Here is a 12,706-nt window from a genome sequence, read left to right as displayed (position 1 = left end):
GATTCATATCCAAGTTCCCTGGTAGCAATCAAACATGCCCCCTTTTCTTCTCTGACATTGCTCCTGATGGGATGGGGTGAACCCCCAAAATATATATTGAGATTTTAGGTCAGGGTACCAAGGTATCTCAAAAAATTTGTAGGCTTGGATTGTGAGAATTGAATGAGCTTCACAGAGCAATATAAAGAAAAATCAGAGGAGTGAAACAAATTTGAAAAATGAAACTGAAACCTAAGAAATGAAACATAAAGATTAGGCAAATGTGGATGAAACTTATAGAAGGAAGCCATAATTAGAATAGGAAACATGCTATTAGATGCAGAAGAGGTTTATGCACACCCAAATAAGGGTAAAAGAAAATAAGGACTAGGGTCTCTGAAATGTGGGGAATGGGAGATATAATCAGGGATGGGGACTAATACTCCAAGGGAGTAATTAGGCATTCCTGATAGATTATAACCTTTATAATACCCAGTCAATGGGGAACCAAGGAAGGGACCTGTGTTTTGGGAATAGGATATTAAAAATTATGTTTTGATACTTTTACAATGTGCTTATTCACCCATTTCTGTAAGATCATGAATAAAAATATTTTTTCTGGCTTTATCAGTGAGTCTGTAAAGTTCTTGGTAAGATACTTGTCTCTTACATAGACCATCTCCAAATCAAGAGATAAAGATTTTATTACACAGCACTGGCAGCAGGCTAATTTCTAGAAGGGAGTTTTAGCAATTAACAAGGGGATAGACTTAGGTCCTACATTCCCTAGAGGAACTTAAGATGCCATAAGACAGGGCAGGTTCCTAATGAATAGCTATACAAAGATAAAGATGTCATAAGACATCTAGACAACTTACTGCCAAAAGGCAGGCCATTCCTTGATGCCATAAAACATGTTAATCCCTGAAGAAATCAGTATGGGATTACATCATCAATTAATTGGCTAAATCTAAAAGGAGTTAACAAAGAAGTAGGGTATCTGTAGGTTCTTTTATAGGAGGAAAATAACCTCAGGGATTGACATCTATAGCTTCATCTTTTGATTGGATACAGTAACTGTGAGGTCATGATAATTTTTGTCAATGAAAGAAATTAGATGAGAAATTCAAGGCCTCATTGCAATAAGGATAGCAAAAGGCCTATTTAAAATAATCCTATTAATGCCCCTCCTTGCTTAGTAGGATTCTTACAAGGTACTTATGTACTTACTTCACACCTTTAAAAGAGTTCATACCTTTAAAGGAGTTTATAACTTTAAAGGAGTTCGCTCATTGGTTCACACATTAGACTCCACACCTTTAGAGAGCATATAAAAAGACAAGCCCACTGGGGGAAGATTCAGAGCCAGGATTCAGAAGGGGAGATTCACAAGTCTAAAGGAAAAGCCAGCTCATGGACTTCCAGGAGATTCCAGGCTAAAGAGGACTTTGGGAGATTTACAACTAGGATTGACTTCCGGGAGATTCACAAGGCAGAAACCCACAATCCCACACTCTTGGAGATTCAGAGTCTGATTCATTCCCATTTCCATGTTTGTGCTGACTAAAGACATTTGGACAAGAACTCTCGGGAAGCAAGGAGAGAGGAAGGCCTCCAAGAAAGTTAACAGGGCCCAAGGAAGGAGAAAATAAAGGATCTAGACATTAACTCCTGGTTGCATTTTGGGATTATTGAACTGAACTAACTGAAACTAAGGCTGCCTCCAGAAGCTCCCCAAGAAATCTGCTCCCAGGGAACGATTACAATTTAGAGTAAAAGAACATAATACTTGCTTCTCTTAGGGAGTAGCTTGATCTCCCAATTACATAGTTATTCAGGTTTCCTTTTCTTAGGGCCCTTGAAGCTACCAAGAACTAAGGATCCCATCACTCCTTCTGCTGTAGGCTCTTATCATTTCACTCATGGAAACATTGAAATATTTCTGGTGGTGGAGTTGTTGTCTTCTTGCCTCAAGTCTCTTTCTACTCCTCTCCATTCTCCATTCAGTCACCAAACTGGTTTTCCTAAACTGCAAATCTGAGAAGATCATCCCTATTTCCTCCAGGATCAAAATCCACTTCATATTTAACTCTCCTCCCCCATACCTTTCTAGTCTTCTTAATCCAGTGACATTGGCCTTCTCATGATTCCACAAATGAAATAACTAATCTCTTGGTTCTAGACATTTTCTTTGACTGAACTCCATGTTTATAACATTCTTTCTCCTCATCTCTGCCTCCTGGCTTCTTTCAAGTCCCAAGTAAAATTCTGCCTTTTATAGGAAGCTTTTTCTAATCTCTCTTAATTGTTGCTATCTTTCCTTGCTAATTATCTCCTACATATCGAGTCTATAGTTTGTACATATTTATTTATTTGTGGAGTCCTTCATTAGATTGTGAGCTTCTTGGGGGCAGGGACTGTCTTCTGCCTCTTTTTGTATCCTTAGTTTTTTTTTAATTTTTAAAAATTTTTTTTATTCATTTTTCCAAATTATCCCCTCCCTTCCTCCACTCCCTCCCCCCCGCCCCCCATGGCAGGTAATCCCATACATTTTACATGTGTTACAATATAACCTAGATACAATATATGTGTGTAAATACCATTTTCTTGTTGCACATTAATTATTAGCTTCCGAAGGTATAAGTAACTTGGGTAGATAGACAGTAGTGCTAACAATTTACATTCGCTTCCCAGTGTTCCTTCTCTGGGTATAGTTATTTCTGTCCATCATTGATCAACTGGAAGTGAGTTGGATCTTCTTTATGTAGAAGATTCCCACTTCCATCAGAATACATCCTCATACAGTATTGTTGTTGAAGTGTATAGTGATCTTCTGGTTCTGCTCATTTCACTCAGCATCAGTTGATGTAAGTCTCTCCAAGCCTCTCTGTATTCCTCCTGCTGGTCATTTCTTACAGAACAATAATATTCCATAACCTTCATATACCACAATTTACCCAACCATTCTCCAATTGATGGGCATCCATTCAACTTCCAGTTTCTAGCTACAACAAAAAGAGCTGCCACAAACATTTTGGCACATTCAGGTCCCTTTCCACTCTTTAGTATTTCTTTGGGATATAATCCCAATAACAGCAATGCTGGGTCAAAGGGTATACACAGTTTGACAACTTTTTGGGCATAGTTCCAAATTGCTCTCCAGAATGGCTGGATTCTTTCACAACTCCACCAACAATGTATCAGTGTCCCAGTTTTCCCACATCCCCTCCAACATTCATCATTATTTGTTCCTGTCATTTTAGCCAATCTGACAGGTGTGTAGTGGTATCTCAGAGTTGTCTTAATTTGCATTTCTCTGATCAATAGTGATTTGGAACACTCTTTCATATGAGTGGAAATAGTTTCAATTTCATCATCTGAGAACTGTCTGTTCATATCCCTTGACCATTTATCAATTGGAGAATGGTTTGGTTTCCTATAAATCAGGGTCAGTTCTCTATATATTTTGGAAATGAGACCTTTGTCAGAACCTTTACTTTTAAAAATATTTTCCCAATTTGTTACTTCCCTTCTAATCTTGTTTGCATTAGTATTGTTTGTACAGAAACTTTTTAGTTTGATATAATCAAAATCTTCTATTTTGTGATCAATAATGATCTCTAGTTCTCCTCTGGTCATAAATTCCTTCCTCCTCCACAGGTCTGAGAGATAGACTATTCTCTGTTCCTCTAATCTATTTATGATCTCATTCTTTATGCCTAAATCATAGACCCATTTTGATCTTATCTTGGTATATGGTGTTAAGTGTGGGTCCATATCTAATTTCTGCCATACTAATTTCCAGTTTTCCCAACAGTTTCTTCCGAATAATGAATTTTTGTCCCTAATGTTGGTATCTTTGCGTTTGTCAAAGATTAGATTGCTATAGATGTACCCTTTTTTGTCCTTTGTATCTAATCTGTTCCACTGATCTACCGTTCTATTTCTTAGCCAGTACCAAATGGTTTTGGTGATTGCTGCTATATAATATAGCTTTAGATCAGGTACACTTAGATCACCTTCCTCTGAGTTTTTTTTCATTAGTTCCCTTGCAATTCTCGACTTTTTATTCTTCCATATGAATTTTGTTGTTATTTTTTCTAGGTCATTAAAATAGTTTCTTGGGAATCTGATTGGTATAGCACTAAATAAATAGATTAGTTTGGGGAGTATTGTCATCTTTATTATATTCGCTCGGCCTATCCAAGAGCACTGAATGTCTTTCCAATTATTTAAATCTGACTTTATTTTTGTGGCAAGTGTTTTGTAATTTTTCTCATATAATTCCTGACTATTCTTTGGTAGATGGATTCCCAAATACTTTATACTCTCAACATTTGTTTGGAATGGAATTTCTCTTTGTATCTCTTGCTGTTGCATTTTGTTGGTGATATATAAGAATGCTGAGGATTTATGTGGATTTATTTTGTATCCTGCCACTTTGCTAAAATTCTGAATTATTTCTAATAGCTTTTTAGCAGAGTCTTTGGGCTTGTCTAAGTATACCATCATGTCATCTGCAAAGAGTGATAGTTTGATTTCCTCATTTCCTACTCTAATTCCTTGAATCTCTTTCTGGGCTCTTATTGCCGAGGCTAGCGTTTCTAGTACTATATTGAATAGTAATGGTGATAGTGGGCAACCTTGTTTCACTCCTGATCTTACTGGGAAAGGTTGCAGTTTATTTCTATTGCATATTATGCTTACTGAAGGTCTTAAATATATGCTTCTGATTATTCTAAGGAATAATCCATTTATTCCTATACTCTCAAGAGTTTTTAGTAGGAATGGATGTTGGATTTTGTCAAATGCTTTTTCTGCATCTATTGAGATGATCATATGGTTTTTATTAATTTGATTATTAATATGGTCAATTATACTAATAGTTTTCCTAATATTAAACCAGCCCTGCATTCCTGGTATGAATCCTACTTGATCATAGTGTATTATCCTGGGGATGATTTTCTGAAGTCTTTTTGCTAATATCTTATTTAAGATTTTAGCATCAATATTCATTAAGGAAATTGGTCTATAATTTTCTTTCTCAGTTTTCGATCGACCTGGTTTAGGTATCAGCACCATGTCTGTGTCATAAAAGGAGTTTGGTAGGACTCCTTCATTCCCTATTTTTTAAAATAGTTTATATAGCATTGGGGCTAATTGTTCTTTAAATGTTTGGTAGAATTCACATGTAAATCCATCTGGTCCAGGGGATTTTTTCCTGGGGAGTTGATTAATAGCTTGTTCTATTTCTTTTTCTGTAATGGGACTATTTAAGCAATTTATCTCCTCCTCTGTTAATCTAGGAAGCCTATATTTTTGGAGGAAGTCATCCATTTCACTTAAGTTATCAAATTTATTGGCATAAAGTTGGGCAAAGTAACTCATTATTTCTCTAATTTCCTCTTCATTGGTGGAAAGATCCCCCCTTTCATTTGTAAGACTAACAATTTGATTTTCCTCTTTCTTTTTTCTGATCAGATTTACCAAAGGTTTATCTATTTTATTGGCTTTTTCATAAAACCAACTCTTGGTTTTATTTATTAATTCAATAGTTTTTTTACTTTCAATATTATTGATTTCTCCTTTTAATTTTTGTATTTCAAGTTTAATTTTTGGTTGGGGGTTTTTAATTTGTTTTTTTTCTAACCTTTTAAGTTGCAAGCCCAATTCGTTAATCTTCTCTTTCTCTATTTTTTTCAAATAAGCCTCTAAAGATATAAAATTTCCCCTTATTACTGCTTTAGCTGTATCCCACAGATTTTGGTATGATGTCTCATCATTGTCATTATCTTGGGTGACATTATTAATTGTTTCTATAATTTGCTCTTTCACCCAGTCATTCTTTAAGATGAGATTATTCAGTTTCCAATTACTTTTTGGTCTATTTATCCCTAACTTTTTACTGAATGTAGCTTTTATTGCATTGTGGTCTGAGAAGAAGGCATTTATTATTTCTGCCTTCCTACATTTAATTTTGAGATCTTTATGTCCTAATATATGGTCAATTTTTGTATAGGATCCATGAACTGCTGAGAAGAAAGTATATTCCTTTCTATTGCCATTCAGTTTTCTCCAAAGGTCTATCATACCTAGTTTTTCTAATGTTCTATTTACTTTTTTAATTTCTTTCTTGTTTGTTTTGTGGTTTGATTTGTCTAAATCTGAGAGTGCAAGGTTGAGATCTCCCACTATTATAGTTTAACTGTCTATTTCTTCTTGCAACTCTCTTAACTTTTCCTTTAGAAAGTTAGATGCTATACCACTTGGTGCATATATGTTTAGTATCGATATGGCTTCATTATTTATGCTACCTTTCAGCAGGATATAGTTTCCTTCCTTATCTCTTTTAATTAGATCAACTTCTGCTTTTGCTTGATCTGAGATAAGGATAGCTACCCCTGCTTTTTTGGCTTTACCTGAAGCATAATAGATTCTGTTCCAACCTTTTACCTTTACTCTATATGTATCTCCCTGCTTTAAGTGTGTTTCCTGTAAACAACATATTGTAGGGTTCTGATTTTTGATCCAGTCTGCTATCCGTCTCCGTTTGATGGCAGCGTTCATCCCATTCACATTTACAGTTAAAATTACTAATTCTGTATTTCCTGCCATCATATTATCCCCAGATTATGCTTTTTCCCTTGACCCCCCTGAACCCCTTTCCCAATATTTAATTTATGGACCCCCTTGTGACGCACAGCCCTCCCTTTTTTTTTTTAGTATCTCTCCCCCCTCCCTCCATGTCCCTTCCCTTATTCTCCTTTTCCTTTTCCCTTTTCCTCTCCCCCCTTTTAATGAGGTGAGAGAGAATTCTCTGAAAAACAAATATGACAATTATTTACTCTTTGAGCCTCTTCTGATGAGAGTAAGATTTACACAATGATTCTCCCCCTCTCTAAATTCCCTCAGATATGGTATATTTTCTATGCCTCTTCTTGGGATGTAGTTTCCCTCTTTTTATCACACCCTCCCTTTTTTCTGAATGTATCCTTAGTTTTGAGCAAAGTGCCTGATTAATAATAATACTTAATGGTATGTGCTTAATAAAAACTTATTGACTGACTGATAGTTAAATCATCACCTGTTCTTCACAGAACAGCTAGGACCCAAATCTTCCCATTCTCATCACTTGTCAATTATCACTAATTTTTTTTTGCCACTCCTAATACCTGATATAGACAAGGGTAGCCTTGAGACCAGAGGAATGAGTACTAGGTATTAAAGTAATAATGGACCCAAGGGGAAAAACTGGCCAGTTGATCAAGATTCAACAGATACTTCTGGGATTCTGAGTAATAAGGGGAAAAAACAAAATTTCAGAGTTGCAAGGAACCTCAAAGGGCATTTTATAGACTCCATACAAAATCTTACTTTGAATTTTCTCTTTGACAGACCTGACAAATGGTCATTCAACCTTGCTTTGAAGATTTTGAGTTAGGATAGTCTAATTCAAAAAGGAGGAGCATGGGAAGGAGAAAGAAGAAGAGAAGGACAAATTAGAGCATAAGGAAGAGAAAGAGAAGAGGAAAAAGAGACAGAATAGGAGGAGTAGGAGGAGAAAAAAAAGTCTGATACTTTTTATATACAATAGATCCTCACTTAATGGAAGATAACTACTATGCACTCTTGAGTTTTTTCTTCTCAGGATGATAGATCTGAAGATCTTTCAATCAGGTCTAGATGATCCTTCTACAATCTTGTTATCCTTTTTTTTTGGACACTCTCGTTTTTATCACATCCTTCCTAAACTGTGACTCCCATGATGAAATAAAATACTCAAGATGGGAACTGACTCAGGCTGTCAATATTTACTTTGTCTATTATTACCTTTCTATCTTTATCCACTATGCCTGTTTTCATGAAGTCCAAGACTGACTTAGCTTTTCTGGCTACCATATCATATTGCTGGCATTTTGAGTCTGTTTGATACATACACTGCCAAGTAGGCAGGAATTGATGCGGTTTCTTGGGAGATGATATGAATGTTAATATGCAGGCCCACAATGGGTTCAAAGAAGAGTTCAAGAATGCTGCAGAGGAGGGGAGAAGGGAAAGATACTAGGAGTTGAGGCATGAGGGTTTAATGGGTTTGAGAGGCTGGGGGATTAGGTTTGGGCATAAGGATTTGGAGATTAAGGGATGGTTTACACTTTGGAAAAAGTGATCCTGTCTTCATCCAAGGTCACTCTGTATAATAAAGCATTGGATAAGCATTATTGGGGGTTTGCTGGTAAATGTTGAGCAAGTAGCACTCTGACTCATTTAAAGCTTAATCTACATTATCAACATTTTCTCTATCACTTTCTTAAGACTAAACAACTAATAAAATTGTGATATTCACAATGGAAATTTAGCTATCACTTGTTAGTGGTACCTGACTTCAGTACATCTCTACTGGGCATTATAAATCACTGTGGGTGTGACAGGCTCAGACCAGCCAAAGGCTTGGGAAGAAACAAAACCTCTGGTAGATGGGAATAGCTCCTACTCCTTAGTGGTCTTGATCTTTATACTTTAAGATTAAAGATTTCTTTTGCCCTGCCCTTTGGGATAATTGTGTAGCTTTCTTCTCTTTTCCTATCATACTTTGTTGATAGAAGGAAACAGCCCTATCTGCCTCAGCATATTTCTATTCTTCTACCATCACACTCTGGCAAGAATGTTCTATATTCTAATCCTATAATAGAAACTTGTCCAGTTGAAAGGAAGTATAGATATAATCGATTGAGGAACCATTTTCATGCACTCAAATTCATTTGCAATTGTATGAGGTTATCATTATAAACATCAAGGCTTCAAGCTTAAGAAAGTCATAGGAGGTACCAACTTTTCAAAAGCTGTCTCCCATACTTATTTCCTGTGTCAGCCCAGGCAAGTTGCTTTAGGTCTCTGTGCTTCAGTTTCTTGTATAAAATGAAAGCACTGTACTCAGTTATCTTTAAGGAACTTTTCAACTTAAATTTATGATCCTATGAACATGTATCAAAAAACTGCCAGGCAATTTAAAAGAAATATATATATTTGATGACACAAAATGAAAAGGATTTTGCACAAAATTATTATATTTAAGATAAGAAGTAATGGGAGCTGAATAAGACCCTAGGTCTTTGGTAGCTGGGAAATAGACCTTTTGTTCTTAAGTAGGCCTTTTGTTCCTTGCATTGACAAAATTATGACCCCGTAGCTTATTGTATCCAATCAGAAAGTCAAGTTATGATGTCAACCCCCAAGGTTATATTTCCCCCATAAAAGAACCTACCTGTACTAAACTAACTAACTCCTTTTTAGGCTTAGTTTACTTGCTAGGTGTCATAATGGCTAACATTTTTTAGGGTGCTAAATCCTTTTTACCCTGCCAGTCAATGCTATAATTTCTTTAGACATGAGGGTTCCTTAGGAACTTGCTGTGCCTTAAAGGATCTTCCTCTTTAATGGCATCTTACCCCTAGCTAATTGTGAGTTGTACTATGAGACTCAGCTCTTCTTTTTTCCCCTTGTTAATTGCTAAAACCCCCTTTCCTTGCTAAAAAGTACATATGGATTTACCCTGCTACAAGTAGCATAACAAAGTCTTTCCCTCTTGATTTGGAAGTGATCTAAGCCTACAAGTTCTTTTGATATATCTTCTGAAATCAGTCTGTAATCACATCATATCTTTTGGGGTCCAAAACTCTTTACCCCAACATTTGTTAGCTAAACCCCATTAGAAGGACAGTCATTGATTGGGAAAAATCCTTGTATCAAATATCTCTGATACAGGTTTAGATATAAAAATATGTAGATAATTGATAGAAATTTATAAGATCAAAATAAGTAAGACCATTTATTCCCTAAATGAATAATTCACAAAAGAAAATGGCAAACTATTAATAACCACATGAAAAAGGACCCAAATCACTAATAAGAAATAAAATGCAAATACAAAGAATCCTAATGCTTTATCTCACAAACAAATTGGTAAAAAGAGGAAAGACGAAAATAATCAATATAACTAGAGGGTGTTTTTTTTTTTTTTTTTTTTTTTTTTTTAGCACAGAAATTTCAAATCAGTACCTAAAGTGCAGCCAGAACCAAATTAAAATGAAATTGGGAAATACTTAAAAAATAAAGAGAAATATAAGAAAACCCATAGATAATGTTTATATGTGGGTTTTAAAGTCAATATGTAGCTTTTAGAGGTCCTTATTTATGATATAGTGACCCCATTTCTATTTGAGTTTGATTACAATGATGAAGCAGAGCATGAGGGATATAAATGCGGTTTTGGTGAGGCTTAAATTAGTCCCACTATTCTGGAGAACCATTTGAAATTATGTAGATAAAGTGATGAAAATGTCCATAACACTGACAAATTTTACTACTATGCATATACTACCTAGGAATTTGCTGACAAAAAAGAAAGTCTCCATTATACCATAATATTAGCAGTAACTCTTTTTGTGGTAGCAGAGAACTGGAAAGCAAACTAGATAAATGCCCACTGTTTGGGGAATGACTAAATATAGAGTCCAAGACACACACATATATATAAGACACACTAAATATTATGAATATAGAGAAAATTGATAACAACATGAATTGACACAAAATGATGTAAGCAGGACAAGGGAAATAACATATATCACCACAACAATACAAGTACAAAAAATAATCATCACAAAAACAATAAGACTAAGTCTTTTAAAAAATATTTTTAAAAATTAGCTTGGCCCCAAAGAGAGAACTAAGAAGATATTTGACTCCTTTGCAGAGGTGAGGCTCCATTGATGTGGGGTAAAAAAATTCATGAAATCTAAAAGCATAAATGGAAAATTAATATATTTTTGATGTATTGATTGGTTTTTCTGATCCCTTCCCTCTTTTAGAAATAAATTATTTGTTAAAATAGCTGTTATAACTCTCTGAGATGGTGTGGGATATAGGAGAAATCTAAACTCAAGAGCCAACAAGACAAGTTCTTAGAGCTCTACTAGGGAAACCCATGATGAAGTGTTGCTGATTTTTTTTTTTTAGTGTAGGTAGGATTGTATCAATGAAGAGAACTAGCTCTCTTGGTACCAGAAACCACAATATGAAACACAGGTATTAGGAATTAGTGAAGGGAGAATTGTTCTAGGGAAGAACTATTGATCTTCTTTAGTGTACTCAGACCCAAGCGATAATTCTGGAGTGTCTACTTTGACTGGGATGAACTCAAATCTTTTGAGGACATTCACTAAGTATTATAAACAGTAAGCTGAAGTGCACTTGTGCCTAAATACCCTGGCCACTTATTTGGTGGCCAGAAATTTGTAAAGGGACAGAATATAGGACTTGAAATTTTCATATTGGTTCTGTGCTACCCAGCAATTCAAGGATTGGGTCTCTAAGTCCAGAGTGTTAGTTTTAGAGATGTCCTAGAATTTGAGGAAGGGAGAGATTGCATGAGAAGAAAGCTGAGCCTTATGTCAGCTGAGTTTTCATACCATGAGTAGGATGTAGACTGAGCCCAGAGAAAAATAGAAACACACAACTCTTGGACTCCCAACCATTCCTAGAATGGTTTTGAAAATTTGCCATCTTTAATCTGCAAAACTTCCAGAAGGAGTTTCTAGACAATGGTATTATTACTTTACTGAACCTCAAAGTCTTTTTATTTCCCTCAGAGTGGTAGTGGTATAAAACAGGAAAATTAAGAATTAGGAAAATTCATTGTGAATCATTGAACCCTGAGCCAATGAACTGAAATGCATCAACATGTTAAGCCATGAATTTGGAATGTCCTGAATTGTTGACTGTATATCCAATGACACAAGAGATTGAATGGTGGTACCACTAACTCTGAGTGCATCATAGATCTTAGGAAGTATCATGGATGTTGATTTGTGTACCAGGAATAATTCTGTTGTTATTATTCAATCTTTTAGTCATGTCTAACTCTTCTTAGTTTCATGGACTATAGCTCACCAGACCATTCTAGCCTTCACTATTTTTGGAAGTCTATCCAAGTTCACATTCATTGCTTCCATGATATTATCTTTCCATCTCATCTTTTGCCATCCCATTTTCCTATTGTTTTCAATCATTCCTGATATCAGGGTCTTTTTCAGTGAATCTTGTCTTTTCTTTATGGGGCCAAATATTTAAGCTTCATATTTGGTATTTGTCCTTCCAATAAATAGTCTGACTTAATTTATTTAAGTATTGACTTCTTTGATCTCCTTGATGCCTAAGGAACTATTGAAATTCTTCTTCAGCACCACAATATGGAACTGTCAATTCTGTGATGCTCCTGTTTCCTTATAGTTCAACTTTCATAGCCATACATTGCTGCTGGAAAAACTCTTAACTTTGACTACATAAACCAGTGATTTTTCTAGAAAGAAAAAAAATTTACACGTGATTTAAGAGTCACAGAGAGACTAGGATTTCCCAGAGAAGATTTATTATAAATGAAAATAAGTCACATAGCCATGGGATAATTGACCATTCAGGAATAATGAACAATGGATTGTATTGCAGGATGATAGCATGAAGAGAACTTTAAGCAGCAAAGGGCACTTTCCAAGCCTGGAATTATAGAAAATAGCTAATACAAGATGGGAAGAATAGTAGTTGAATAGGAAACCAATTTCTAAGGAAGCTATCAATAAAGTCCTTCTACTTATGTGTGAATTTCAAATAAATAAGCAATAAACAACTTAGAGAGGAATTTGTAAAAGAAGGGAACAAATTTTATTTAGAC

This window comes from Sminthopsis crassicaudata, chromosome 1 (assembly GCF_048593235.1).
Source record: "Sminthopsis crassicaudata isolate SCR6 chromosome 1, ASM4859323v1, whole genome shotgun sequence".
In the NCBI taxonomy this organism is placed as follows: Eukaryota; Metazoa; Chordata; class Mammalia; order Dasyuromorphia; family Dasyuridae; genus Sminthopsis; species Sminthopsis crassicaudata.
This window is presented reverse-complemented; position numbering follows the sequence as displayed.